The sequence below is a fragment of the Balaenoptera borealis genome (assembly GCF_965194805.1).
Source record: "Balaenoptera borealis genome assembly, chromosome: X".
Classification (NCBI taxonomy): domain Eukaryota; kingdom Metazoa; phylum Chordata; class Mammalia; order Artiodactyla; family Balaenopteridae; genus Balaenoptera; species Balaenoptera borealis.
Window position 1 is genome coordinate 79,634,239 of NC_138881.1, and position 27,879 is coordinate 79,662,117.

The 27,879-nt window shown below is 36.9% G+C and overlaps 1 long non-coding RNA gene and 1 pseudogene across 2 annotated transcripts in view; one reads left to right on the forward strand and one right to left on the reverse strand.

Annotated features, from left to right (window-relative positions):
• The window catches only part of LOC309620857, a 1,080,383-nt gene that overhangs the window by 493,658 nt on the left and 558,846 nt on the right, over positions 1-27,879 (reverse strand). The gene's annotated exons all lie outside the window — the stretch shown is intronic.
• LOC309620678 (tropomyosin alpha-3 chain pseudogene) lies at positions 19,333-21,401 on the forward strand (annotated as a pseudogene). Its single transcript has one exon. The product of its transcript is annotated as a tropomyosin alpha-3 chain pseudogene (transcript).

A 27,879-nucleotide genomic window follows, 5' to 3' on the forward strand; every position in this document is an offset into this window, starting at 1 on the left:
GCTAACACCTATCCTTCTCAAACTCTTCCAAAATACAGCAGAGGGAGGAATACTCCCAAACTCATTCTATGAGGCCATAATCACCCTGGTACCAAAACCAGACAAAGATGTCAGAAAGAAAGAAAACTACAGGCCAATATCACTGATGAACATAGATGCAAAAATCCTCAACAAAATACTAGCAAACAGAGTCCAACAGCACATGAAAAGGATCATACAGCATGATCAAGTGGGGTTTATCCCAGAAATGGAAGGATTCTTCAATATATGCAAATCAACATGATAAACCATATTAACAAACTGAAGGAGAAAAACCATATGATCATTTCAATAGATGCAGAAAAAGCTTTTGACAAAATTCAACACCCATTTATGCTAAAAACCCTCCAGAAAGTAGGCATCCAGGGACTTACCTCAACATAATAAAGACCATATATAACAAACCCACAGCCAACATTGTTCTCAATGGTAAAAACTGAAACCATTTCCTCTAAGATCAGGAACAAGACAAGGTTGTCCACTCTCACCACTATTATTCAACACAGTTTTGGAAGTTTTAGCCACAGCAATCAGAGAAGAAAAAGAAATAAAAGGAATCCAAATTGGAAAAGAAGAAGTAAAACTGTCACTGTTTGCAGATGACATGATACTATACCTAGAGAATCCTAAAGATGCTACCAGAAACCTTCTAGAGCTAATCAATTAATTTGGTAAAGCAGCAGGAGACAAAATTAATGAACAGAAATCTCTTGCATTCCTATACACTAATGGTGAAAAATGTGAAAATTAAGGAAACCCATTTACCATTGCAACAAAAAGAATAAAATACCTAAGAGTAAACCTGCCTAAGGAGACAAAAGACCTGTATGCAGAAAACTATAAGACACTGATGAAAGAAATTAAAGATGATACAAACAGATGGAGAGATATACCATGTTCTTGGATTGGAAGGATCAGCATTGTGAAAATGACTATACTACCCAAAGCAATCTACAGATTCAATGTAATCCCTATCAAACTACCAATGGCATTTTTCAAAGAACTAGAACAAAAATTTCACAATTTTTATGGAAACACAAAAGACCCCAAAGAGCCAAAGCAATCTTGGGAAAGAAAAACGGAGCTGGAGGAATCAGGCTCCCAGACTTCAAAGCTACAGTAATCAAGACAGTATGATACTGGCACAAAAACAGAAATATTGATAAATGGAACAGGATAGAAAGCCCAGAGGTAAACCCACGCACATATGGTCACCTTATTATTGATAAAGGAGGCAAGAATATACAATGGAGAAAAGACAGCCTCTTCAATAATTGGTGCTGGGAAAACTGGACAGCTATATGTAAAAGAATGAAATTAGAACAATCCCTAACACCATACACAAAAATAAACTCAAAATTGATTAAAGAACTAAATGTAACTCCTGACACTATAAAACTCTTAGAGGAAAACATAGGCAGAACACTTTAGGACATAAATCACAGCAAGATCCTTTTTGACCCACCTTCTTGAGAAATGGAAATAAAAACAGAAATAAACAAATGGGACCTAATGAAACTTAAAAGCTTTTGCACAGCAAAGGAAACCATAAACAAGATGAAAAGGCAATCCTCAGAATGGGAGAAAATATTTGCAAATGAAGCAACTGACAATGGATTGATCTCCAAAATTGACAAGCAGCTCATGCAACTCAATATGAAAAAAACAAACACCCAATCCAAAAATGGGCAGAAGACCTAAATAGACATTTCTCCAAAGAAGACATACAGATTGCCAACAGACACATGAAAGAATGCTCAACGTCATTAATCATTAGAGAAATGCAAATCAAAACTACAATGAGATATCATCTCACACCGGTCAGAATGGCCATCATCAAAAAATCTAGAAACAATAAATGCTGGAGAGGGTGTGGAGAAAAGGGAACCCTCTTGCACTCTTGGTGGGAATGTAAATTGATACAGCCACTATGGAGAACAGTATGGAGGTTCCTTAAAAAGTAAAAATAGAACTACCATGCGACACAGCATTCCCACTACTGGGCTTATACCCTGAGAAATCCATAATTCAAAAAAAGTCACGTACCACAATGTTCATTGCAGCTCTATTTACAGAACCCAGGACATGGAAGCAACCTAAGTGTCCATCAACAGATGAATGGATAAAGAAGATATGGCATGCATATACAATGGAATATTACTCAGCCATAAAAAGAAACAAAATTGTGTTATTTGTAGTGAGGTGGATGGACCTAGAGACTGTCATACAGAGTGAAGTAAGTCAGAAAGAGAAAAATAAATACTGTATGCTAACACATATATATGGAATCTAAAAAAAATGGTTTTGAAGAACCTAGGGGCAGGACAGTAATAAAGATGCAGACGTAGAGAATGGACGTGATGACACATGGAAGGGGAAGGGTAAGCTGGGACGAAGTGAGAGAGTGGCATGGATTTATATATACTACAAAAAGTGAAATAGATAGCTAGTGGGAAGCAGCCACATAGCACAGGGAGATCAACTCTGTGCTTTTTGACTACCTAGAGGGGTGGGATAATTAGTGTGGGAGGGAGATGCAAGAGGGAGGATATATATGTGTGTATGTATAGATGATTCACTTTGTTATAAAGCAGAAACTAACACACCAGTGTAAAGCAATTATACTCCAATAAAGATGCTAAAAAATATATATATCAGGTGGCCCAAGACAGGTACAATAGCTAGATTTGTCCCTTATAGATATTCAGATTATACAGAGGCATATTTTAAAGACTTTGATAATTGTTCTGAGTGATACTGCAAGCAAGCGAAGCCTTTTCAGCAAGAAATTTGTATTGATTAGGGTTAGATTTTTTAAAAATCACCTCAGATATTCTAAGAAGAGGAGAATGTAAAGGCTTGAGACTAATATAAGGAGGCCAGTAATGAGTCAATTGCAATTATCCATATGAGAGTTGATGGTGGATTGGACCAAGGTGGAGGTGTAAAACATGGTCAAATTGTCTATACAGTGTGAAGGTAGAGCTAACAAGAGTGCCTGATGAATTCTATGTGATGTGTAAGTGAAAAGGAGTTGTCAAAATGCTGCCAAAATTTGATTAAATTACTAGATAAATAAACAGTAGAGGATATATTAATATTTGTATAATGGAACACTGTGCATCCATAACATAGAAAGTGTGGATCTAGAAAGTTCTCCAAAATATATTAAGTTGAAAAAGTAGATATAGAAGAGTGTGATTCATATATTACCATTTGTGTAAAAAGGATGAGGAATGAGATTATGATATATAGGCATGAACCTGCTTTTACTTAAAGTAAATATCCCTGGAATGACATAAACCAAATAATAATATTTGTACTATGTGAGAAGGGAGGGCAGCTAGGGTCAGAAGCAGAAATTTATCATTGTACCTACTCCTTTTCATTTTTTGAATTTTGAAACCTGTGAATGTGCTATTCATATAAAAAATTAAAATTAGCTTGTGGGTTTACAACAGCTACACAGACAGTAACTTCATAGCAACTTGGGAAAATGTGAAAGAAAATAAATTTAAAACCTAGGGTGATTTTATTGAATTACAGAAAAAATTATAATACTAAATAAAGGATCAGATGAGAATGTGTCTCCTTGTCACCACTGCTGCAAGTTAATATGGTTCCAGCTTTTTTTATAATAAATTTTTTTGAAAGGTCAACGTATGCAACACTTTAGAACCTTGTTGTGTGAATATTTCTAATATTTCATAGTGAAGTGTTTTGATTTTTATTTATAAAACACAGTAGCATATTTTGTAACCAAAGATTTTTATTAATCTAGGCAAATGTTTAATCTTATTCACTCTAGCTTATTCATACCCCCCAAAAATTTGTGTTTGAAAAGGAGCAACTTGATACAGAAACATTAAATTTTGGCCCTTTATATTATTAGAAAATTTTACTGGTTAATACAAATGTAACATTTTTAATATATTTATATAAAACAGAATACTAATTTCTTAGTAATTCACATAATTGTTTTCAGTAATGTTCTTGGAATTCATAGGAAATATATTGAACAATTCCTTTTTTCCTAAGGAAAGTTTCAGTCATTAATGCAGAGTAAAGAATGTCTAGATGTAGTTTCATCTACTAATGATTACTTCTCTTGATATAATCTTACTGGCTTCACTCAAGTTTGAAGGAAGTTGTGCATGTATACGTGCATGCATGTTTCAAATACTGCAGCCTTTGTTCTGATTACTGTACATACAAAAGAACTATCATTAACAGTATCTGAATTAAGTTAAAACTCAATTTTGTTGAAGCAATACTGAGATAAACAGTAAAAAAAGGATCAAAGATTTTCATTCTTAAAGATGCAGTAGACAAAACAGGAATTCAAAGCAAAGAAAAGGTCTTTTCTATAAAAGACAGGTCTTTGCTATAAGAGACAAAGCTGTGTCTCATAGCACACTTTAACATATCTGAGGACAAAACAAGATTGGTGGGGAATAAAATCAGAATCAATTTTAAAATTCTAAAGGTGGTATGTGTTTATGTCCCCACCTCTTCCCTCCCACTCCACCCCCAGCCCTGTCAGTGAGGTTAAAAATAGATCCAAAGATAACGTGGTACAGTGGAAGGAGCATGAATTTGGGCTTTGGAATCAGAATGATCTGGGTTTGAATATGATTTCTACCACCTGTGGAAACCTGTGGACTGTGTGACCTTGAGCAATATATTTCTGAGTCTTAGTTTTCTCACCTAAAAAATAAAAATAATCAAAATGAGTAGGTGATCAATAATTGTTAATTTTCTTTTCCAGATGCTGCTGCTACTGTGAGGTAACAGTAGAAGGAAAAAATTTCTAAGGTGCTATATTTTGGTTGGCACATGGTTACAGTTTTCAGTTATTCTGGACATGTTTTATAGAAAATAAATTTGGAAAACCTTAGATACCAGGTAAAGAGATGGGAAAAAAGAAGCTAGAGAATCCAGTTGCTTAGCTGCAGAATGTCTTGTCTGCACATCAGGAGAGAAATGCAGTCAGAACAGCAAAGGAACTTCTTAGCATTTCACTAACCAAGCTCAAAATATTCTTTAAAAGAATAAAAAAAAAAAGACTTCCTTTTAATTAACTAGTTGAAAAAGAAAGTTACTAATTGGCTTAAAAATAAGTACAGTCTATTATGACATTTGCAAGATCACGATGGGTACTACTGGGAATGATTAGATGTTTACATTTTTAACTTCACTTCTTTTGACATCAAAACACATTTGTAGAGATAAGGTTTTCTTTTTATTCAAAATAATCATATGATCTATCTTAAAAACATCCTTTAAGATGTCTTCATAATATACCTTAAAATATAGTTTTATGTTACTTTCTTGGCAGCAAACATTTAGTTGAATAGAGATGCTTATAACAGACTGCTTCATTTATTTAGTTTGTAGTATACCCTGGACATGTTTCTGAAATGTCAAAAAGCTTTCAATGAGTCTATTGGTTTAAGAAGACTATAGAAAAAACAGCTGTTATCTATCTTTTCCTTCCACCCACTGGAATATAGAGTTAATTTACTTTCTATCCTATTCCTGATTGAGATGATTACTCAGAAAGTTAGAGTTAATGATGCAAGTTTAAACCAGGTGCTGCCTCTCTTCAAGTCATTTTTTTCCAAGCATGTGAGTACAGATTTTGAAAACTGCACATGCTCTAAGTGTGGCAGATGACTTGTCTGAAATGATGCTTTAGCCATCTGGACTCTAGAGTTTTGATCTTGGGTGAATAAGAACAGCTTCATTATTTTTCTTGAGAAAGAAAAAGAGCTTTTTTAGACTATAGACTTTTTTGATTCTTAGACTGGTACAAAAATTTTCAAAGATCCAAATGAATACTAAGTCCCTAAAACCCCTAAGCTAAACTCAAGATGAGGAACAATGATAATAGTAAGATGGATAAGGTGATTGTCTTGATCTTTTGGATCTGAATAAAATGAGGCAGACATCATTTAGGATATTCTAGACATGTAGAAGCAATCTTCAGTGTTAGGTTCTGCTTCAATGTTATTGCTTCTGTGTTGGAAAGAGAAAGTTTGCAGTGTAGCTAATACTTAATTTTTCAAGATAATTATCTAAGCATATTTTATATATTTCTACAGACTTTGCCTATATTTTGTCCACTTTACTGATGGTTAGTATCTTCACCAGAAAGCAGATAGGAATGGGGAGAAGTGATTAAAGTTAAATATATCAATTTCAGGTGTAGTTTCTTGAATCTTTTAGAATTCAATGGTTCTCAACCTTGGCTGCACATTATAATCAACTAGGGAACTTTTAAAAACTTTAATTCACAGGCTTCTCCCCAGTTCAGTGAAATCAATTTCTAGGGGTGAGACCCAGATATCCATAAATTTTAAAGCTCCCCAGGTGATTCAAATGTGCAGGCAACTGAGAACCACTGCTCTAACTTCTTTGAAGTAATAAGAAAAACTTTGATCAGTTGCATTTCTAACAGCAAATTCTTTGGTTTTTGCTTATATTTTTTCTACACAATTTCTGATTTCTATATTTATGACTGTGGCTAGTTTGGTAATTTTAATTGAACTTGTACCTAATGTTATAATTTGCTCAGATGTAGTCTTTTCAAAAAAGCCATCCCTGACCACCCTAAAATAGTCACCACCACCTTTATCACTCTCTACCCTTTTGCTCTGTTTTACTTTTATTCATAGCATTCATTACTGTTTGACATTTTACTAAATATTAATCTCTTTATGTTTACTGTCTGTCATCCCCATTAGATATTAAACTCCATGAAAGCAAGTCCTTTGTTTTGCTCACCACTACATCCCAATGACCTAGAGCAGAGCCTGGCATAGAGTCGATGCTTAATAAATATTTGTAGAATGATTGACAAATGTATAATCAACAAATATTCTATTCTCTTCATTATTGGTATTTTTTAATATCAATGCAAAAAACTTTTCTCTTACCTTGACTGATTCAGATTTCTACGTGTAAGAAAATGTCTTGCCAAACAGATCATGCATTCATTGAATACTGCATTAGTGTTGAGGAGGAGATCCAGCTACCACTTCTACGTGAGAATTTCCACCACATGGAGGATGGCAAAGGTCATAACGATACTAATCACCAGAAATAGGGGCCCACAGACCTCAATCTACCACATTTTCTACATGTTTGGAATTGCCAAGGAGGACTCAACACACAAGGTGCTGGTTGGAACAACGCTTTAGTCACAGAAAGGAGAAGAGACACAGCAAGGTCAGTACCTGTAGTCTGTGCTAGTCTCCCATGGCATGTGGGTTTGCCCCAATAGCCAACACAGGACAATGGACTGCACACACCCTTCTGGTTCTGAAGGCAAATACTTATTCCCTTCCTGCAAGGGACAGATATACTGGTAGAGCTGGCTAGGTACCATATGACACAGTAGTATAAAGAAGTTCATTGAATACCAAGAATAAGGGAAAGGTTTCTCCTAATAAGGAAGAAGAATCCGGGGCCAAGTGACAGCTCAGCATCTGGCTTCCATAGAGGAGGGGAATGTTTTAGGCCCAGGACACTAATTGGGGAGTCCTGAGGAGGGGCAGCAGGTCATGCCATGGCTACTTTCCACAACAATTAGCTTTAGTTATAAACTCTTTTTTCTGTATCTCCTATTACTAGTTGTTAAAAATATTCAGTTAGCAACAAGTATATTCTTTCTATTTCAGAGGAGCAACTAAGACATAGGTAATTTTCCATTGCCAGATCAATCAATAATCTAGCTAGAAAAAAATTCTTACATCTGAGTTTCTGCAGTAATATGTTAACTTCTTAAAAAGAAGAGAAAGAAAGTTCGAAGATAAACTTAGTGATAAAATAAGAAATATAAGTTTTGTTGTATCAAAATAAGCTGTAAGGAACAGAATTTTTACTTGTGCAGTAATTCAAAGGTAGATTTCTTTCTTTTTTTTTAATTAAAGGTTCATTGATATTTACTGGATACTTATAATATTCCAAGAATTTTACATTTAATTCTCATAGCAAATGCTGTAACATTATTTACCATTAGCTGGCAAACTAGTAGATTATATTTTCCAAGATGATTGTGACAAAATTTCTCACCTTGTATGCTCTTCTTATAATGTGACATTGACTCTTCTCCCATTGAGAGAAGAATTCCTTCCTCTTGAAACTAAGTACTATGACGATGGTAAAAATGATGCTTGTGACTTACAAGTGTCAAAGGTAGATTTATTTATTTTTACAGAGAATATAGGTGTCTACTGATAGAAACTGTATTCTCATGCCTTATTCTAAGCTCCAGCAATATTTAGGTCTTCTTTACTGTTTCTTAAATGTTCTAATTCATTTGCAACCACCAGGTCTTTGCCCTTCCAGTTTCCTCCGCCTAGAATATTCTTCTTCAAGCTCTATGCAAAACGTGCTCATTCTCATCATGCAAGTCTTAGCATAAATGCCACCTTTCAAAAAAGCTTTCTCTGACTTTTTAAAAAAATAGCTTCCTTCTGTTACTTTGTATCATCACCAGATTTATTTCCATCCTAGTTCCCTTCACAATTTGTAATTATCTTGTATATTTTATATCTAGGCTACTACAATAGTTTCCTTAGATGATTAATTTCCATTTGTCTCTCCCAGAGTCATTATCTACCTTTCTGAACGCGGTTGACTATATAGGGGGTTGAATTCTATTGACAGCTTTGCCTGGGCTCTCTTGCCCTTGAGCTTCAAGTTGGAGTCAACAAATGGGAGACATTAGCAAGAGACTGGATGGTAGAAAGAGAAAGAAATCAGGACATATATGGCCTGCTCTCCTTTCCTACCATTACAATATTTTAGCAATGACTACACTTCTCTAGGATTACAGCTCCTATCAGCTGTAACTCTCTGTGTTCCAGAAACACTTTCCACAACTGTCACTTCAGGGATGGGATCAGTCTCAGCAGGAAAGAGTACATTCAAATTGGGGAATTTGATGACAGTTTAATAATGGTATTATTACAAAGGTGTGGTTAGGTATATGGAATGTAACAAGGGATGAATCATAACCCCTGAGCTAGTAAAAGAGGGTAACCAGGAAAGGAAGCTATATGAAGAGCTACCTGAAGTAGCTATAATCCTAGAGAAATGCAACCACTCTTAAAATTTGACCCAGTAAGAGCTGGTGGGGTGGGGGGTAAGGATGGTGGAAAGTGGAGTTGGTGGAGGGATTGCAAATACCCTTATCTTATACTTGTTTCCTAAACTTGTTTGCCACTGTCACCCATCTGCCAAACCTAAACAGAGGCCATATGACAAGGTAGCCTATTGATTGCAGTTTATATAGGTCAGGTTCTTAGGACACAAAGCTGGGTGGAGAAAGAGTGGAGAGTGGATCTGAAGTGACAAATGTAGAATTTCCAGCACAGAATGGTAATGTCTTTGTACAACTGCTGTTCAGTGGGTGCTTCACCAACTCATTTTGGTTTCCCTAACTTTTGGTACCCTTGTAATCTCTGCAAATAAACCCTTAGATCATGCCATTATTTTCCTGTTGACACTCTCATGGATACACCTCCTAACAATTCTCCCCATATTTGTCCTTAATACAACAGTTAGAGTTGTCCACTTAAGATGTAAGGCAAATCACATCAGTCCTCTCCTCAAAACCTTTTAGTAACTTCCCCACTAATCTAAGAGTAAAACTGAAAGACTTTACTATGGCCCACAAGACCCTGCTAGATCTGCTTTCTGTGTCACTCTCTGACCTCATCTGCTACTACCCTATTCCTTGCTCACTATACTCTAGCCACACAGATCTTCATTGGGTTAATATGCCTAGAATATTCTTACCACAAATATTTGAAAGTCTCTCTCCTCCATAGTATTTAGGTCTCTGCTCAAATTTCACTTTTTCAGCAGCCTTCCATAAGCAGCTATCCAAAATAGTCTGTAGGTTCCCCCTGATTTCTTCAATTTCTAACTCTGGATAACTCAAATAAACATTCCCATCATTTATGTAATTACAACTGCAGAATGCCCTGTGACTTGCATAATACTTTATCCATCTTTCAGAAACTCACCTTTGTTTGCTTTGTATTATATGAATGTGTGTGTTTTGTGATTGTGTATGTGTATGTATACATGGGTCATTCTTTATATGGCAAGCAAGAGGACTCCATTTTCTATTTACAAGCTCATCAAGGCTTAAGCTACATATAAGATACTCCCACCCAGGCTAACTGTCTTTAGCAATGATGCCCTGTTTACAGCCTGAGTTAATCAAGTCAGTCAGGTGCCACAGTCCAGGGCAGGACGACCTATCTCTTCCCAGAACTTCACCACTTCAACCTTTACATTATGAAATCACCCAATCCAAAGAGTCACTCTGCTTCTGGTATTATGCCCTAAAGACTTCTATGCAATATCTTTATTTTAAAATCCTCTGTTCAAAACTAGTGAAAACTTATAAGCAAGAAATGCTCACTTTCTAAAAAGATCATCTCAGAATTGTTGGTATGATGTTCTCCTTTACTAAAGTAAGTCAATAAAACTCAATTTGCTCATTTCATTATATAATTATTACTTTGAGAAGGGGGATTTCCATAATTTGTATGACCCAAGTTTCTACTATAAGACCCCTGCCTTAGACTAGAACGCTTGATCCATACCAACTCTGTGTGTATATATTCAAGCCTTTTGCATCTCTGCCACATGAAGGTCCCAACTCAAGGCAGATAAAGGAGTCCCATGCTGGCTATGAGATACAATTTTGATGAAGGTCATGAGTACTGGGTTTTACTTTATCCCAGGATAATTAGATTGTCACTCATTCAATTCTTTGTTGTTCTCATCAAACTTGTCTTTCTAAAAATTCTGTAGAAATTTTGCTTTTCATCTAATATCAAACTTGTCTTATCTTGTCATGAACACCATTAGTCTATGTAGTTAAAAAAAGACGATAAAAAAGTAAACCCACAAAAGCCTGTAAATCAATGGCCAAAAACTGGTCCTAAACACTGACAAGTTAAAGATTTTGCCAGGCCATTGTCCTTCAGTGAAGGAAGTTTGCCTCGGGTCAGCATCCAAAAGCCTTAAAAGGTCTTTATTTTTCTCTTGATCCCATTTCTGTGACAAAACCTTCAAACACTAGATCCTTCAGAGGACACAGATTGGTTAGTGGCTAGAGATGGCTAACTTCTGGTAAGGGACCCAAGACACAAGATGCAGAAACAATACATTCAACTGACCATTATCAACATACTTTGAGTCATCTCAGTTCAAGCCATACTATTCCATTCAATTGTCTACTTTTCAAAATTGATGTAAAGAAGAATCTAAATGAAATTCTGATGAAAAATAGTTTCATTAAAGGATTCTTTGGCTACAGCTAATGAAAATGTGAAAAACTTAAGACAATCTGAATTTTAGATCCATCATAATCCTATTCCTCTAGTCATTGCTCTTATCAAATAAAATGTTTTCCTCCTTTTACACTCACTTCCTCACTCCCAATTGAATCTTCTCCTCCCTTTCTTCCAAATTCTGATGCCTTCCCCCCGTGACTTTCCCAATCTCTGATCATCTTCCATCTCTGATTCTGTACTCAAACCACAATTTTCTTTAATAATAAGAGTGCCAAACACGAAGGTGAACTTTTGCAGGAAGATTTTAGACACTTGCCTCAGTCTGAGTTAAAGGCAATCATCAAGGATTTTCTTCAAACCTGAGAAGAGAGAAAGATGTTTACTGGAGAAGTTGAATAATACTGGGAATCTAAAACCTCAGCTTCCTTGACCTTTAACAGCTAGTACATATATTAGTAGGACATTCAGACAATAAAACCTGGCTCAACAAAGTAAATTGCAAGGATCTTGCAAAGAATTTAGCTATTCCTGAGGTCCACTGAGCGGAACAGATACTAGAGAAAACATAAGATATGTGACAGTCCTTTCTAAAGGTTATACTCATATTTCCACTAAATATTTACTGGACGTATACATATACAAAAATATCTTATATAAGAATGTTTAAAACAGCTGTATTCATAGTAACTCAAAAGTGCAAACAATCCAAATGTTCATCAACAGAAGAATGGATAAACAAATTGTGGTATATCCATACAATGGAATATTTCTCAGGGATAAAAAGAGATAAATTAATGAGTCAAGCAACAAAATGGATAAATCTCAAAAACATGATGCGTAAAAGAAGCCAGACACAAAAGGATGTCGACTGTGTGATTTCATTTATTTTAATTTGAAGAGGCAAAACTAATATTTGACCATAGAAATCAGAACAGTGTGGGATAAAAATTGACTGGAATGAGGTATAAGGACAATTTCTGTGATTTTGGAAGTATTTTATATTTAGATTGGGCTGTTGGTTACATGAGTGTATACATTTGTTAAAACTCATAAAATATTTTGTAATCTGTGCATTTCCCTGTAAGTAAATTTTACTTCAATTGAAAGAAAAAAAGAGTAGGCAGTACTCCAGTCTTGGAAGCAAAGAAAAGATAAATCCATTGGAGATTTTAATGAATGTCTTTTCAATGCCTTCAAACAACATTCTAGGGTAGATATAGAGGCAGATGCTCATGCCACAGTTGTTGTTGTTATTATTATTATTATTTTTCTTATTGTGAAAAGTCTATAGTGGAGGAAAAATAATTTTCCCTCTCTTCTTCTAAGTTCTTGGGTGAGACCTCCTGTAATAAAAGACAGATTAACAGGAGAAAAAATAAACAAAAGTTTAATAAGATATGTACCTCCTGTATGAACGGAAGATGCCCAGGAAAACTAACTTCTTGTAAAAGCCCAAGCCATCACCTTAAATACCATCTTCAGCTAAAGACAAAACAAGATGTTGGGTAAAGGACTAGGGGAGCCAGTTATTGGTGATTATCAGGAAAAGCACAGTAAACAAAGGTAAGGTTGTTATGCAGATTTAAGTTGCTGCCTTCTCCATTGATAAGTGTTTCTAGAGATTTAGTCATCCTCCTCTTCCTGGTACAGAGAGGAAGTCACCCTTACAAATAAAGATTTCCCTTATAAATGCAAATGTCTCTTACAAAAGGGTAACTTCTTCTGGGTTTTCAAAGCTTCTGCTGTGTGTGCTGTTTCTTAAAAATAATCGGCCCAAGGTAAATCTTACGTCAGAGATACATTTTGGGGTGGTATATTTTGCTCCCCTTCAAGATTTAAGATAAAAATAGGGATATTTAGCCTAACCAAAGGCTAGAATAGGAAATAGGTCACCTAATAGACCTATAGCATTTGGAAATTTCTGAAAAGGTCTTACAACAAAACCAAACTTGTTCTAAAAACAATCCAAAATAAGTTAATAGCTTTACAAATCAAACAATAGGATCGTTCCATGTTATCCCATTTTCTTCCCCAAAACAGGGTTCACTGATAAGGATACTTGATATTACTGTAAACAAAATGAATACTAAACAAACAACTTCCCAGTGTTGCCCAAAAATTAATAGGCAAGAACAAATCTGATAAAAGTGTGGGGCCAGCAAGAGAAAAGTGAGAGGCCTAGCTTCCAGTTTTTCCCTTAAACTTGCAAGATTTGTCATTAACTTTTGGCAGCTAATTTTACAGTTCTCTTACAGTTACAGTTCCTACACTGCGCAATAAACCTACCACTATGTCCGTCGATCTTTCTTGGAGTCAATGTTACCAAATTGTACCATTGCAAGAAATCTCAGCCACCCCCTATCTCCCAGCCAATTACCCTTGGTCCTTTGACTGAGAAATGGGTCTCTTTTGTGATATCACACCAATCAATTTAATTCGGTAGGCCACTTGAAATTCCCAAGGATTTTTCAAGTCATAATCAGACCGTAGCTAAATTGGACCTAAGCTTACTGGTATCCTTGTATTTAGATAAAATTTGAAGATCCCCAGGAGAAAACAGATTCTGTATGGATTAAAAATTCTACATATATTGGCAGATTTGATGATACTGAGCCCATCAAGGTTCAGTTTCATCCATCCATACCTTTACCCCAATGTGCATAAAATACCCTAAGGAAAAGAAGGATTAAGGTCCACAGTAGATATACTAAACAAAATAATTCTCACAGTTCGCGCTAGTACTTGTGATAATCCTGGCCTGCCTGTTAAGAAACCCAATGAACAAGAGTTCAGATTCGTTCAAGGTCTTAAGTCTGTCAAGAGTATGGCTGCAGCCTGCTTTCCAGTGGTGCTAAAGACAAATGCTATTCTTTTCCTGATCCCATCTAAGGCCACCTATTTTACAGTTGAGGATATATATTTTGCCTTTTTTTAATGTCCCCAGATTTTCAGACAGTGAATATTTGTTCACCTTCACTTGGAAGTAACAACATTATACATGGTCTCTCATTTCCCAGGGAGTCACTGAGATTACTGCTTATTTTTATAGGTTCTTAATAGGGATCTCAAGGACCATAATTTTTTTTTTGTAATTTTCCCCTCATATAATATGTGGATAATGTTTTACTAAGCTCCAAAAATAAAGAAATCTCTAAAATGAGTTCTGTGTACTTTTGAACTCTTAGCCCATAAAGAACAGACATTACCAAAGGAAAAAATTACAATTTTGTCAGCAAAAGATTCATTATTTAGAGAATTATTTGCCACAGAGGAGTAAATCTCTTGCCTGTGATCAACCATAAGCTGTCCAAAGCTTCCCTAGGCCAGTTACTCTAAGACAACTAGGGTATCTCTAGGTCTTCCTGGCTATTGTAGATAGTGGGTTCCAACCTTTTCCAAAATTACTCTTTTTTTTTTAACCTAACTAAATTCTCAATGAAAAAGTCGTCCACTGGGATCTCAAACATGAATAGGAATTTTTCAAACTAAAGTTAGCTCTTCACCAACCCCTTCCCCCAGGTCTGCCTTACTACTGCAAACATTTCACCCTAATCAGGAATGATCTGATCAGGCACCTGGTGTTCTAACTAAACCAAATAGAAACCACCAAAAACTCATAGCTTACTATAGTCTCTTTCTTGATACCCTAGTTACCTTAAGACTATGGCAGCCACCAACAAATTTGTGGAAGCCTCTGCTGACATACTTTTGGGCTCTTCCTTGAAACTAACAGTCCCTCTTTGCTATTTACTGAAAAAACAAAACAACAAAACACTTTCTTTCAAACTGGCCTACATCCTATGATACATTCATAATTTTCTCCTTCATATATTACTATACTTTACAATACTACTTTGAATACTGCTTCTGTCAGTAAAACATGTAGTCTAGATTCTGCCTGAGAATCATCCATGTCTCACGTATACTTACTAGAAAATCCTTTATACAGTCCAGACTCTGTTGAGGGGTCATGCCACAAAACACCAAAAAAAACCCTAAATGAACCAAACAACAAAAAAATCAGAAAAAGGAGATTATCAGACTGGTTATACTATAACAGATTTCATTTGACATTTAGAAGATGATTCTTTAACATGAACTAAATCAGCCCAGATAGTAGAACTTATTGCCCTTACTAGAATTCTTTATATGAAAATGCCTAGAAACGATGGCCAACCTATTAACAATCAGCATTCCTAGTGCTCAGACTATGAAGTTGAAATACCATGTCACATACCAGAAATGTCATTTAATATAAATTAAACTTCTTAGAGAAATGGTTGATTCAAGGCATGGACCAGAGAATGTACAAGATGAGTCTGGAACCCCTTGACATGTCAGATAGTAAGGAAGCTATCAAAGACTATGAAAGTCATGTCAATAAGACTCAAGTGCCAACTTGAAGAGACTCTCTTGGTCAAACAATACACAGTTTTAGCCTCAATGAGGATAAGAATTGAAACAGATTGAAAACATTAAATATATTTAAATCTATAATTTTATAAGGATTTTAAAAATAATTATTCACCTTCTGAAAATGACTGAACACAAATTCATTATCTGAAAACTCTGTAAATAAAATGAAAGTATCATGCATTTACCTTGCCTTTCCTACACAAACTGTACCACTGAATAACCAAACATTAGATGAGAACTGTTTCCTTATAAAATTATTTCAGACTGTAAAGGCAAACAAAATGATAAAATTAGAATGTTGCCATTTTGCAACCCCCAATGGGTCTAGGCATTGAGGATCAAAAGCTGCTAACATTAAAAAAAATTGTGAAAAACAGACATGTGCCTCCTGATGAAACAACAAAACACCACCAATAGCCTTGCCACAGGGATTGCATCTGACTCTGATCACACTTCTGAATCCAGCTGCCAATTTGCAGAAAATACAAAGAAACTTGCTGAACTGCACCATGATTGCACAAGCAGAAAATCCTAGACTGGAAATACTGGCAAGTCATACCTAGGTTCTTAAACAAACTGTAACAAAGCAAAATATATAGAGGGGGCATCTATTGATTAAAAGTGACTTAAAAGCCATATCAGCTGTTTAATTGGAGATGATTAAGCTATAGTATCTAGGGTTGCACCCTTGGGTGATAAAACCATTTTAAAAATATAAGAAAGTTATTACTATAAAACCATTTTAAAAATATAAGAAAGTTATTGCTATAACCATTTTAAAAATATAAGAAAGTTATTATCAGGATAATGGTTACTTATGGTGGGAGGAAAGGACTATGATTGAGATGGGGCAAATGGAAGGGCATCTGGAATGAGTGCCAAAGTTCTATTTCTTGACCTGCATGATGGGTATAAAGCTATTAACTTTATAATAATTATCTAAGATAGTGCTATCGTTGAGGGGAAATGGTGACTGGAAGAGCACATAAAGGGGAATTCTGGGATGCTGTTGTGTATTCTGCTTCTACATCTAGGTGCTGGTTATATGAGTGTGCTCTGCTTTTTAAAATGCATTGATCTGTTCGCTTATGTTCACTTTTACATATGGAAATTATACTCCATAAAGAGCATAAACAAGCTAGTTGGCATTCTTGTAAACACTTCAGAGGGGCATATTCCTTCCACTGGACACTTCTGGAATTAGAAATATCCTCATATTATTAACTTCAGCATCCAGTCATATAAAAATTGGACCATGATCATGGAACAGAAAAATACTTCTGCAAAATTATTTATAGCATTGTCCATGGGGGCCAGAAACACAACAGGAGTAGGATTAAATATTAACACTATTTTTTCTATAGTAGTCTATTTGTATTCCTCAGAAAGTATCTAACCTGTTTTATAAAAATTATTCAGCTTCAACCAGGCAGTTAACTAGGGCACTCCTGTCATCTTAAGCAATGTGTACACCTCCAATACAATCTCTATGTCACAAGCATACTATATGTTTTTTTTGCAAGCATACTATATTTTATGTGGACCAAGCTCTTTCCTTATTTATAAGCCTGATTTGTGTATATGGGATAATTGTCAGAGACTTTATATATTCAAGACCAATATACACCCTGTGGACCATTTCTCAATGAGGTATTAGCCCAGTAACATAAAAAAATAAAGGCTTCTATGGAAAATTACACAGAAAATTCACTACTCCACTTTTATGCCTACCATCCAAATAGTGATTTCTATAACGTTCAGACAATTATCAATAACTGTAGCTGAAGTTGTAAATGATACTTCCACAGCTCTCAAGGCTCAAAAAACAAGTGTAATTCTTTTGGTCCAAGAGATAATGGACAAATGAGTAACTTTAGATTCTCTATTAGCCAAGAAGGTGTCTAGTGTTGCATTCAGATAAATACTACTGCCAATTATAACAATCAATCTCTGAATCAAAAGATCTGGTCACTTGGGAGCTTGTTTTGTTCACCTGGATTTGTTCATTTGCATCATGGACTCATAGAATTCTATATAATTTAACCCTTTCTTTCCTGTTAGTCTTTATGTGTGTTGTCATTGGCAGGTGTGTACTCTCCAGAGTCTTATATGTTGCTGTGACACTAATGTCACATCAGATGAACCAACAACTTATCATTTGACAAAATGAACACAAAGGTCAAACTCTGGTTCAACTCCAGACTGTTGTTTCTGAGACAATGATCTTATCTAGTAATCACAAGAGTGGTATAGAACTGCTGTAAGAATAATTTTGTGGCTAACCTTATGGTCTGGCCAGGATCGCCAAAGGGGTGGGGGATTAGAACAGCCACACTTTCACTAAGCAATCTAATCACAGAATGTCCTGTGACTCGTATAATATTTTCATCTGACTCTGTTGCATCTAGCTTTGTCTTAGGAAATCAACCAATCCAAAGCCTCACCTGGTCTCTCATATCTCAACCTAAAAGCTTCCCAGCCCAAACCATGGGCAAAAATATCATGCACTCAGTTTCTTTAAGGAGATGATATTTTGGAATTTCCCATGTAGTGTTCTCTCTTCCGAAATAAATCAATAAAACTGTTTGCTTATATCATACATGTTTCTTTATTTGAAAAAAACTTACCCTGCTTTGTCTTTGTATAGTGCTTATAATACGTGAAATATTTTTGATTTGTTAGTTTCCTACTTACTATCTCTCTCCCCCTACTAGAATATAATTTCATGAGGGCAAGATCTTTAAATATCTTATTCACTTCTGTACTTCCAGCATAGTACAGTTTTAGACCTATTTAAGTGTGAGTGCATAAATGAGATTCTTATCTGGGACACCCTCCCTAGAATATATGCTCCATGAAACTAAGGATCATGTGGTTCAAACTGCCTGTGTGTAGTGTGTAGTAAGTGTGCAATAAATATTAAATTAATAAATTAAGGCTTAAAATTAAAAACTTGTGTTCTCTTTCTGAAAATAGTTTCTTTGTACAGGGATTTATGTAGAGTTGTTTGTTTGCTAGTTTGTTTTTACTTTGCTTAGCTAGCAAGGTTTTATATAAATTATAAAATCTAATAAAATAAATGAAACTTCTTTCACTGAGTGGGTAACTATCTAGAGTCAGAAGTATTATAACATAGGAAACTGTTAGAAATACAAAGCATACAGAAAAGAGGTGGAATTGATCACAGAGCAAGTGAAGTGTGTATGTTGAATAAATGACCTGAATATAGTATGAAAAGGAGGAGTGTCACCTGAGAGGTTCAACTCTTATGATGTTATCTGAATTCACCCGGGGAATATAGGGTATCTAGAGGAGATGGAGAGTAGAGGAATCTGACTGACAAAATGGATACTGGAAGCACTGGGTAGAGAATCAAAATATTTATTTGATGTTGGATAGAATAAAAAATAATGTTAAAAATAAGAAAACAGGCCCCAAATGATGTTGCTTATGCTAAGCCCCATGTCATCAAACCAACTTAATTACAGTTTCCGCTCTCCCAGAAATGAAATCTTAAACTGGTCAATCAAGAATTGCCTGATCGGGGAGGCAGGAACCCGAAGGCCAGCAGGGGCTGGGTGGGGACCATGGCTGGGATCACCACCATCGAGGCGGTGAAGCGCAAGATCCAGGTTCTGCAGCAGCAGGCCGATGATGCAGAGGAGAGGGCTGAGCGCCTCCAGCGGGAAGTGGAGGGAGAAAGGCGGGCCCGGGAACAGGCTGAGGCTGAGGTGGCCTCCCTGAACCGTAGGATCCAGCTGGTTGAAGAGGAGCTGGACCGCGCTCAAGAGCGCCTGGCCACTGCCCTGCAAAAGCTGGAGGAAGCTGAGAAAGCTGCTGATGAGAGTGAGAGAGGTATGAAGGTTATTGAAAACCGAGCCTTAAAAGATGAAAAAAAAATGGAACTCCAGGAAATCCAACTCAAAGAAGCTAAGCACATTGCAGAAGAGGCAGATAGGAAGTATGAAGAGGTGGCTCGTAAATTGATGATTATTGAGGGAGACTTGGAACGCACAGAAGAGCGAGCTGAGCTGGCAGAGTCCCGTTGCCGAGAGATGGATGAGCAGATCAGACTGATGGACCAGAACCTGAAGTGTCTGAGTGCTGCTGAAGAAAAGTACTCTCAAAAAGAAGACAAATATGAGGAAGAGATAGATTCTTACTGATAAACTCAAGGAGGCAGAGACCCGTGCTGAGTTTGCTGAGAGATCGGTAGCCAAGCTGGAAAAGACAATTGATGATTTGGAAGATAAACTGAAATGCACCAAAGAGGAGCACCTCTGTACACAAAGGATGCTGGACCAGACTCTGCTTGACCTGAATGAGATGTAGAGCACCCCAGTCCCATCCTGCCGCTGCTCCTCCCTCTGACCCCGACTCCGCTGAGGCCAGCCTGCCCGAAGCTGACCTTTAAACTGACGGCTGATCTTTAACTGGAAGGCTACTTTCTCCTTTCGCCACCTCTCCCACCCCCACTCCTGTGTCCTTTTCGCCAAACTGTCTCTGCCTCTCCCCAGAGAGTCCATTTGGGCTAGAGGCTGAGCACCTTTGGGAACAACGTTTAAGGGAATGTGAGCACAATGCTAAGTGTCTTTAAAAGCATGTTGTGATGGACACATTTTGTAATTACCTTTTCTGTTGTTGTTGATGTAGCAGCCATTTGTAAAACATTCCAGATAATTCCATAGTTTTGAAGCAGCAGTCTAATCCCTTTCTCACTTTTGGAAGGTAACTTTTCAGCTTAATGCATATTGCCCTCTCCGTAGAGGAGGGGAAAAGGTATGGGCATGCCTTGCTGAGAGCCAAACAGCCCAGAGAAGGACTCCATTTTGGGAAACCTTATTGCTCTGTAAAAAGTACCCGCCAAACCAGATAGGTGATTCCAGAAGGAGTTAGCCAAAAAAAAAAAAAAAAAAAAAAGCTCTGTTCAGGTTTTCAGCTTTACGGTATCTTTGGGCAACTTTTTTTCCATCAGAAGTGACCAGATGAAATCAAGATGGTGAGACCTCTGAGACCAAATCCTTGTCCCAGCTCTACCCTATTCCCAACCACTCACAGAATGGATCATGTGCCCCTTATTTTGAGGCGACCACTTATTTGCTCTCCCGCCTACTTGAAAGAAAGGAAAGAAAATTATGTTTTACCACTGATTTAGCCATATGAAACTCATCTCATCACCCTTTTCTGGGTCTGAAGCTGCTGTCTCTAAAAGTGCCATCTCATTGTACATTGTATCAGTTAGTGCTGGAGAAATCTTGAATAGCTTATGTACAAAATTGTTTTTAAATTTTATATTATTTTGAAACTTTGCTTCTTTGGGGTTGGGGCACACTGGTCACCCCATCTGGCTGTGAGAGCTCTCTACAGTCTGGGCTGGCAGTGTGCTGATCTTTTAAAGTTTCTTTCCCTACCCAATCCCCCCTTTTTGGTGAGGTTTCAGTGAGGTCAGTTAGGTGTGCATCCTACAGCTTAATTGGCTTAAAATGTACTCCCCTTTGGTGTGGTCTCTTTGGGGGCCGATTGGGAGAAAGAAAAAACAATAGTGTAACTGTTTTGATACTGAACATTGATAAATGTCTTTTTGAAATAAAGAACCAGTCCCTCCAAGAAAAAAAAAAAAAAGAATTGCCTGATCGGGACTTCCCTAGTGGCGCAGTGGTTAAGAATCCACCTGCCAATGCAGGGGACACAGGTTCAAGCCCTGGTCCGGGAAGATCACACATGCCGCAGAGCAACTAAAGCCCGTGCGCCACAACTACTGAGCCCACGTGCCACAACTAATGAAGCCTGCGTGCCTAGAGCCCGAGCTCCACAACAAGAGAAGCCATCGCAATGAGAAGCCTGCACACCGCAACGAAGAGTAGCCCCTGCTCGTCACAACTAGCGAAAGCCTGCGTGCAGCAACGCAGACCTAATGCAGCCAAAAATAAATAAACAAATAAATAAATTTATTAAAAAAAAAAAAGAATCGCCTGATCAGCCCTAGTGAGGTCATCTGTCTGATAAACCTCTGCCACCCCCTAAAGGAAAGTGACCTTGAAATAATCAACCAGCTTTTTTTGTGTAGTGTAATTTCCTTGTTCTTGCTCCTTTCTACCTATAAAAATCTTTCATTTGTAGAGCTCCTTGGAGCTCCTTTCTACATGCTAAATTGAATACTGCTTGATTCATGGATTGTTTAATAAAGCCAATAAGATCTTTAAAATTTACTCAGTTGAATATTGTTTTTCAACAATAGTACATACACAATTCATTAAAAAGTTATTTTGAAATATCATATACTCTGTATTCTAATAAGTCAAATTGATACAAGTTGGAGACATCTCTGATAAAAATTGAAATGGTAAGCAAGATGTACAGAGACACAGCAGTAGGATCTCAATGTAGAAACTGTTCAATAAATTCAGTTAATATTAACACTTAATAGGTCAAAGGATTGATATACCAACTGATAGGGTTCAGAACGTGCTACTCCAAAATATGGTACCTTGGCATATTGAATATGTTAAGCTGAAGGAGTTTGAGAAAGTAGCTGAGAGTACTTATCAGGCTTCCTTTGAGGATTAAATGATCTAATTCCAAGTGAGCAGGGCTTGCTCTTTTCCCCTGAAACAGGACATAAAACACTCATGTGAGAGGTGCCCACCCTATACCCGGAGGAAAGGAGCATCCTTATCTCCACAGACAAAGGGATGCTAAGAAGGATCCAAACAAACCGTTCTTGCTAAGTTTCCCCCAGTTTACTAGAGTTACATCATATGCTTTAACCTACTTTATTCCTCTACAACTGTCCATTCTTCATCAAACCTAGCATAAAATACTCAGGTTTAATTTGGGAGGTTTTCATTTCCTTATGAATGCTCCTGTGTCACATAAAACTTATATTAAATAAATTTGTATGTTTTTCTCCTGTTAATCTTTGTCAGTTTAATTTTCAGACCCAGCCAGAGAACCTAAGAGGAGGGAGGAAAACTTTTTCTTCCCTTACATAACTCAAGAAATGGAACAAATTTTTCCCTGGAAAGACTTAATGATAACCAGCTTTAAGGTTTTTTGTTTTTGTTTTTTTTTAAATACCTAAAGATGGAATGTGTAGATATAGCTGTGCTTTCTGCTTGTGTGGGGGTGATGGAGGATGGTGGTGCAGTATGTTGGGGGCAGGGCTTAAACCAGAGAACTTTAAAAAAATAGAGGTGTAGTAAAGCAAAACTTGACATTACTCAGTCAAGCACTCTTCAGGAGGTAAGAAACCCTTAAATAATAAATTAAACTTATGTTTTGGAATGCTGCCACCTTCCAAGTTCCCAAGCCCCTAGAAATTCCCTTTAGTACATATCTAAATTAATCTGATTCCCCATTTTACCAGATTGTCTTCTATGGCATTCTCTTTCCCCAGCATTTCTGATTATCCTTGGGAAATACTTACATGTGTAGCAAAATTCATCCTGGTTTTCACTTATCACCTCTTCCTCCAGACAATTGGTCTGGGCTTATCTTTTCCAGGTTGCTTTGTCTTTTTCAATGCCACTTCACTCCAGTGTGGCCAAATGCCTCTTCCTTACTGTTCTTAATCTTTGCTAACTCTAAGTTATAGAAGATAACAAATCTCTTTGAGATTTACTATTACAGCATTCTGGTTAAGTGTATGGACACTGACACCAGACTGTTTAGGTTCTAATCCCAACTTGGCCACTTAGGAGCTGTGGAATTTTAGGGAACTCTCTGTGCCTTATTTTCCTTATTGTAAAATGGAGATAATACTAGTATCTATCTCATAGGACTGCCATGAAGATTAAATGTGTTAATCCCAAGTGAACATTAAGAACAGTGCTTGGCACATAGTAAGTGATATATAAGTACTGTCGATGAAAAAATTAATCAATCTAAGAAAAAAATGGAAAATTTTATTTGAGCCAAATTGAGGATAATAACCTGGAAACAGCATTTCAGAAAGCTCTGAGAACTGTTCCACCCATTAAAAGTCAAGGCACAGTTATATAAGTTTCTTGAGACAGAAGGCTATACATTAAATGACATATTATTGACGGTTTATGCAATCCAGATGTAAGTGTCATCATTGTGACCCCTTATAAGATCAAGAAGGAATGTTATCTTTTGAGCAGTTGTCTTGTTGGTGCTAGGAAAATGTTGTTCTTTATGGTTGAGCAGGTATTTCTGCCAATGGAGGAGGTTTGGTCGAAGCATAATGCAGGTACACAATGCAAAGTAGAGGGGAGAGAGGAGGCCAAAGTGTAAGCAGATAGGTTAGGGGGTCCCCAAAGGAAGAGAAACAGGAATGGTTTTCTTTAAATAAGAGAAGCCATTTTTGCCTAAGCCATTTTGTGATCTAAGTCTGGTAGCAATGCTTGTCATTGAACAGGTCTAGGTAATTAATGATCTTAAGGGAAGTAAGGAAATGCAGGAACAAAGGAAAAGCAGTCAAGAACAATAGTTTAGTGATAAAACAGAGTCCTAGTTCCTCCTCAGGGGATATATGTAACAATCAGATACAGGTCTTTGAGTTCTGCAGGAATCAAGGCCCCCAACCAGGTGGAGGATGGAATGATGATGTTGACCCTCCTGACTTCAATCAACTAAAGGTGGACTCTCTTGACTTTTGAACTTTTCCCCAATTTTATGCTGAATTGTCCTCTGCTCAAGCCCCTTCATGAATATGCATGTACCGTTAGCTCAAAATGTCCCCAATTTTGCTGTTAGGGGAGACACTGCTTTGGGAGAGATCCCTGGTGGTCTCCTTACTTGCTGCAAGTAATAAATCTTTCCATCTCCCCAACTTTGGCTTGGTTGTGTCTCTTAGCTCGACATCCACCAAGAGGCAAACCCAGTTCTCTGGTAACAAATTGGTAGAGAAAATATGTTATGTATAAATCTTTTTTTGTCTTGCCATAAAATATGAATTTTAGTTCACAGTATTATTCATATAGAGGTTTGGGAACAAAATAATGAAAATGGCAATGAAGAGAAAAATCACCAAAAATTGGGTATCGTATTTTACCTCATGTTTATTGTCTAGTGCCTACCACAGGAGCTTCCTAATTGGCTATTTCAGTTTTCCTTCCCCCACCTGTTTCCATATTCAAGGAGCAGTTTGAATAACTCACTTCCTGGATTTGCTTTGACACTGTCTTCTATTTCCAGAGTCCCCATCCTCAATCTCCCTTGCTGCCCCCACCTGAAGGAGAAAAGGAAATTCTCTACCTTCAGTAAATGGCCCACTTTTTAAAGCAGCAACTCAGGCCACACTAGATATGTTTACATTACTATACTCAGTAGATAACCTTTTAACTAGAATTTGGAAACTTAAGTAGTTAATCAGTTAAGTGGTTAAGTTCCTCATTCTAAGATAGGATTTTGGCTTTGTATTAACATAAATAGGATGTTATTACAATGTTTATCCCAAAACAGAAAAGGAAGTTTTTCTAAATTTTCCACCATAATCACCATCAAAATTAGTAAATTAATTAGAAATTCAAGTAGGCCTCCCTTCTAGAAAAGCTGGAAATGTCCTTGAAATAGCAGTTGGTCCCACTGCACTTTTTTTTAACATCTTTATTGGAGTATAATTGCTTTACAGTGGTGTGTTAGTTTCTGCTTTATAACAAAGTGAATCAGTTATACATATACATGTGTCCCCATATCTCTTGCATCTTGCATCTCCCTCCCTCCCACCCTCCCTATCCCACCCCTCTAGGTGGTCACAAAGCACAGAGCTGATCTCCCTGTGCTATGCGGTTGCTTCCCACTAGCTATCTATTTTACCCACTGCACTTTTAAATATGTGTCATCTTAAGAAAGGCTTTACCTCTTATATCACAAAGAGTTTATGAGTCCTGGCTTTGAAGCTCAATACAAATGGGTTAAAATACTGGCAATATGTAGGCAAGATATTTAAACTTTTTGTTCATCATCTTAAAGTGGGGTTACTAATGCCACCTACTTCATAGCATTGTTTCCAGGGTTAAAAAGATAAATAAATATGATAAGTGAAGCCCTTATTACATTATCTGGAACATAGCAAATGCTCAATAAATGTCAAATATTTCTAAGTTATGATAATAGGTTCCAGAAAAAAAAAGGTCAAACATTTTATTTTCTTTAGTTTCGTATGCTCCTTGTTCTAACTTTCCTCTGGAACCATAATGAGTTCCTGATGCAATTCATGTCTTCAAATTTGCTAAGAATAGCTGATGAGATTCAAGGTGAATGTAAAATGTTGTATTTTTTCATATCTTGTTTTTAAGACAAGAGAAGAAAATACCAAGGAAGGGTTTAGCTCTCCTTTTTAAAAGGGCAACACAAGGTAAGTCATGCAAATCCCCTCATTTCCTTATTTCAGGTTATTGAATACATTTTCTATGTCACATCCCCCATCTTTGTTTAACATATAATCCTGTAACTTACCTTCAATACCCTAACATTGTGTGTCTGCTTTTGAATGACTGTTATGGCTGCTTTCAGATCTAGACAAATCCAGATAAGCAAGGTACCAAAAGCGGTTATTTATGCTTTAGAATATGATTGTACAACAGTCTACCAAAGCCCTCTTATTGATTCTAGATATCATTTTTTTCTTTGAGGATATTATCGAATCTTTCTTTGATTGTTTTTCTAGTCAGAGGACAATTAAGCATAATCTAATTTGCTAAACTGAAGGGGAGAAAAACAGAATTATTTTATACTTTAAAAATCTCTTTCCGTCTTTGATCTGATATTTCAGGTAAACACATTTTATGGTATTATTCTTTCCATTTTCATATTAATATTTTTGGATTTTCCATTAAACAAATCATGGTGTCAAAGTATTTCAACATATTCCTCTTTTTGGTGAATCTTATTCTGTTGATTGAGGCATTGTGATCTGAAAACTGGGTTCGCCTCTAGGTGCTTGTCGAGCAAAAAGACACAACCAAGTCAAAGAGCGGGACAAGGAAGCATTTATTACTTGTAACAGATAAGGAGAAGACTGAGGATCTTTCCCAAAGCAGTGTCTCCCTGAACAGCAAAATTAGGGAAGTTTTAAGCTAAGGGAGCATGCATATTTATGAAGGGACTTGTGCAAAGAGGAATTTAGTGTAGAATTAGGGATAAAGTTGGCAGAATCCAGGTTCTAATTGATTGAAGTCACAAGGGCCAGCAAAGGTCACATCATCAATTCTCTGGCTCCAGTTAGTCTCGTGGCCAATTGTTCAAGGGGGTTCAGACACTGTAAAACAGTTCAAAAATATGTGTCAGAACTGGGAGTATTAGTGACTGATTTATTGTCTCTGATATCATTATTTATCTGGCCTGGCAATAGCTGTTTGTTCCTACATTCTTTTGTTCCCTTAAAATTATTAACTACTCAGACCTGTTCTGTATGAGCAAGCATTGTGGCCTGGCTTAGATCACAAAACGGCTTAGGCTTAAATTGACTTCTCTTACTTTAAGAAAGCTATGCCTCGTTTTCTTCCCCTGGGGACCTCTTACCATATCTGCCTAAGTATTGGTTTATTGGCTGTAGTGTTGAAACTGAGGAGAACCCTGTGGGCCCTCCCCCAGCACCAAGTACAAAGGCTCTTCCGTGTCCACTGCCTCTTGTCTGTAGAAAAGCTGAAATCTCCCAGACCTCCCTAAGTCACAAAGGAGCAGGCTCAAGCGGTTAATGATGAGGACAATAAAGTTACAGATTCAGTATCTGATGCACATTCCTGAGTCATTTTACAGATACTATAAATGCTACCAGAGGGAAAAAGTTAACTGCATGATGACCAGACTGTAGCCATGACATAAGCTGCTCCATCTTGAGCAGTACTAAATCTATGGCTAGCACAATTCCAAGAACTGGACTCAAGAGAATGAGATTAACATTATTGCCCATAATAATCTATATCTTTGTGGGCATCAAAATAACTGTAGCTTGCTCTGCCCATATATGTAAGCCAGCAACTCAGATTGTCAGCAAAGAGATGCTACAGACCCATGTTGACATCTGCCACTCTGAGAATATAGCACCCTATGTCAGCAAGAAGAGGTTACAGAAGATAGACCTTCACCACTAATCCCATAGAAATGGAATGATATCTGAGAAGTGGGGATTTGTAAG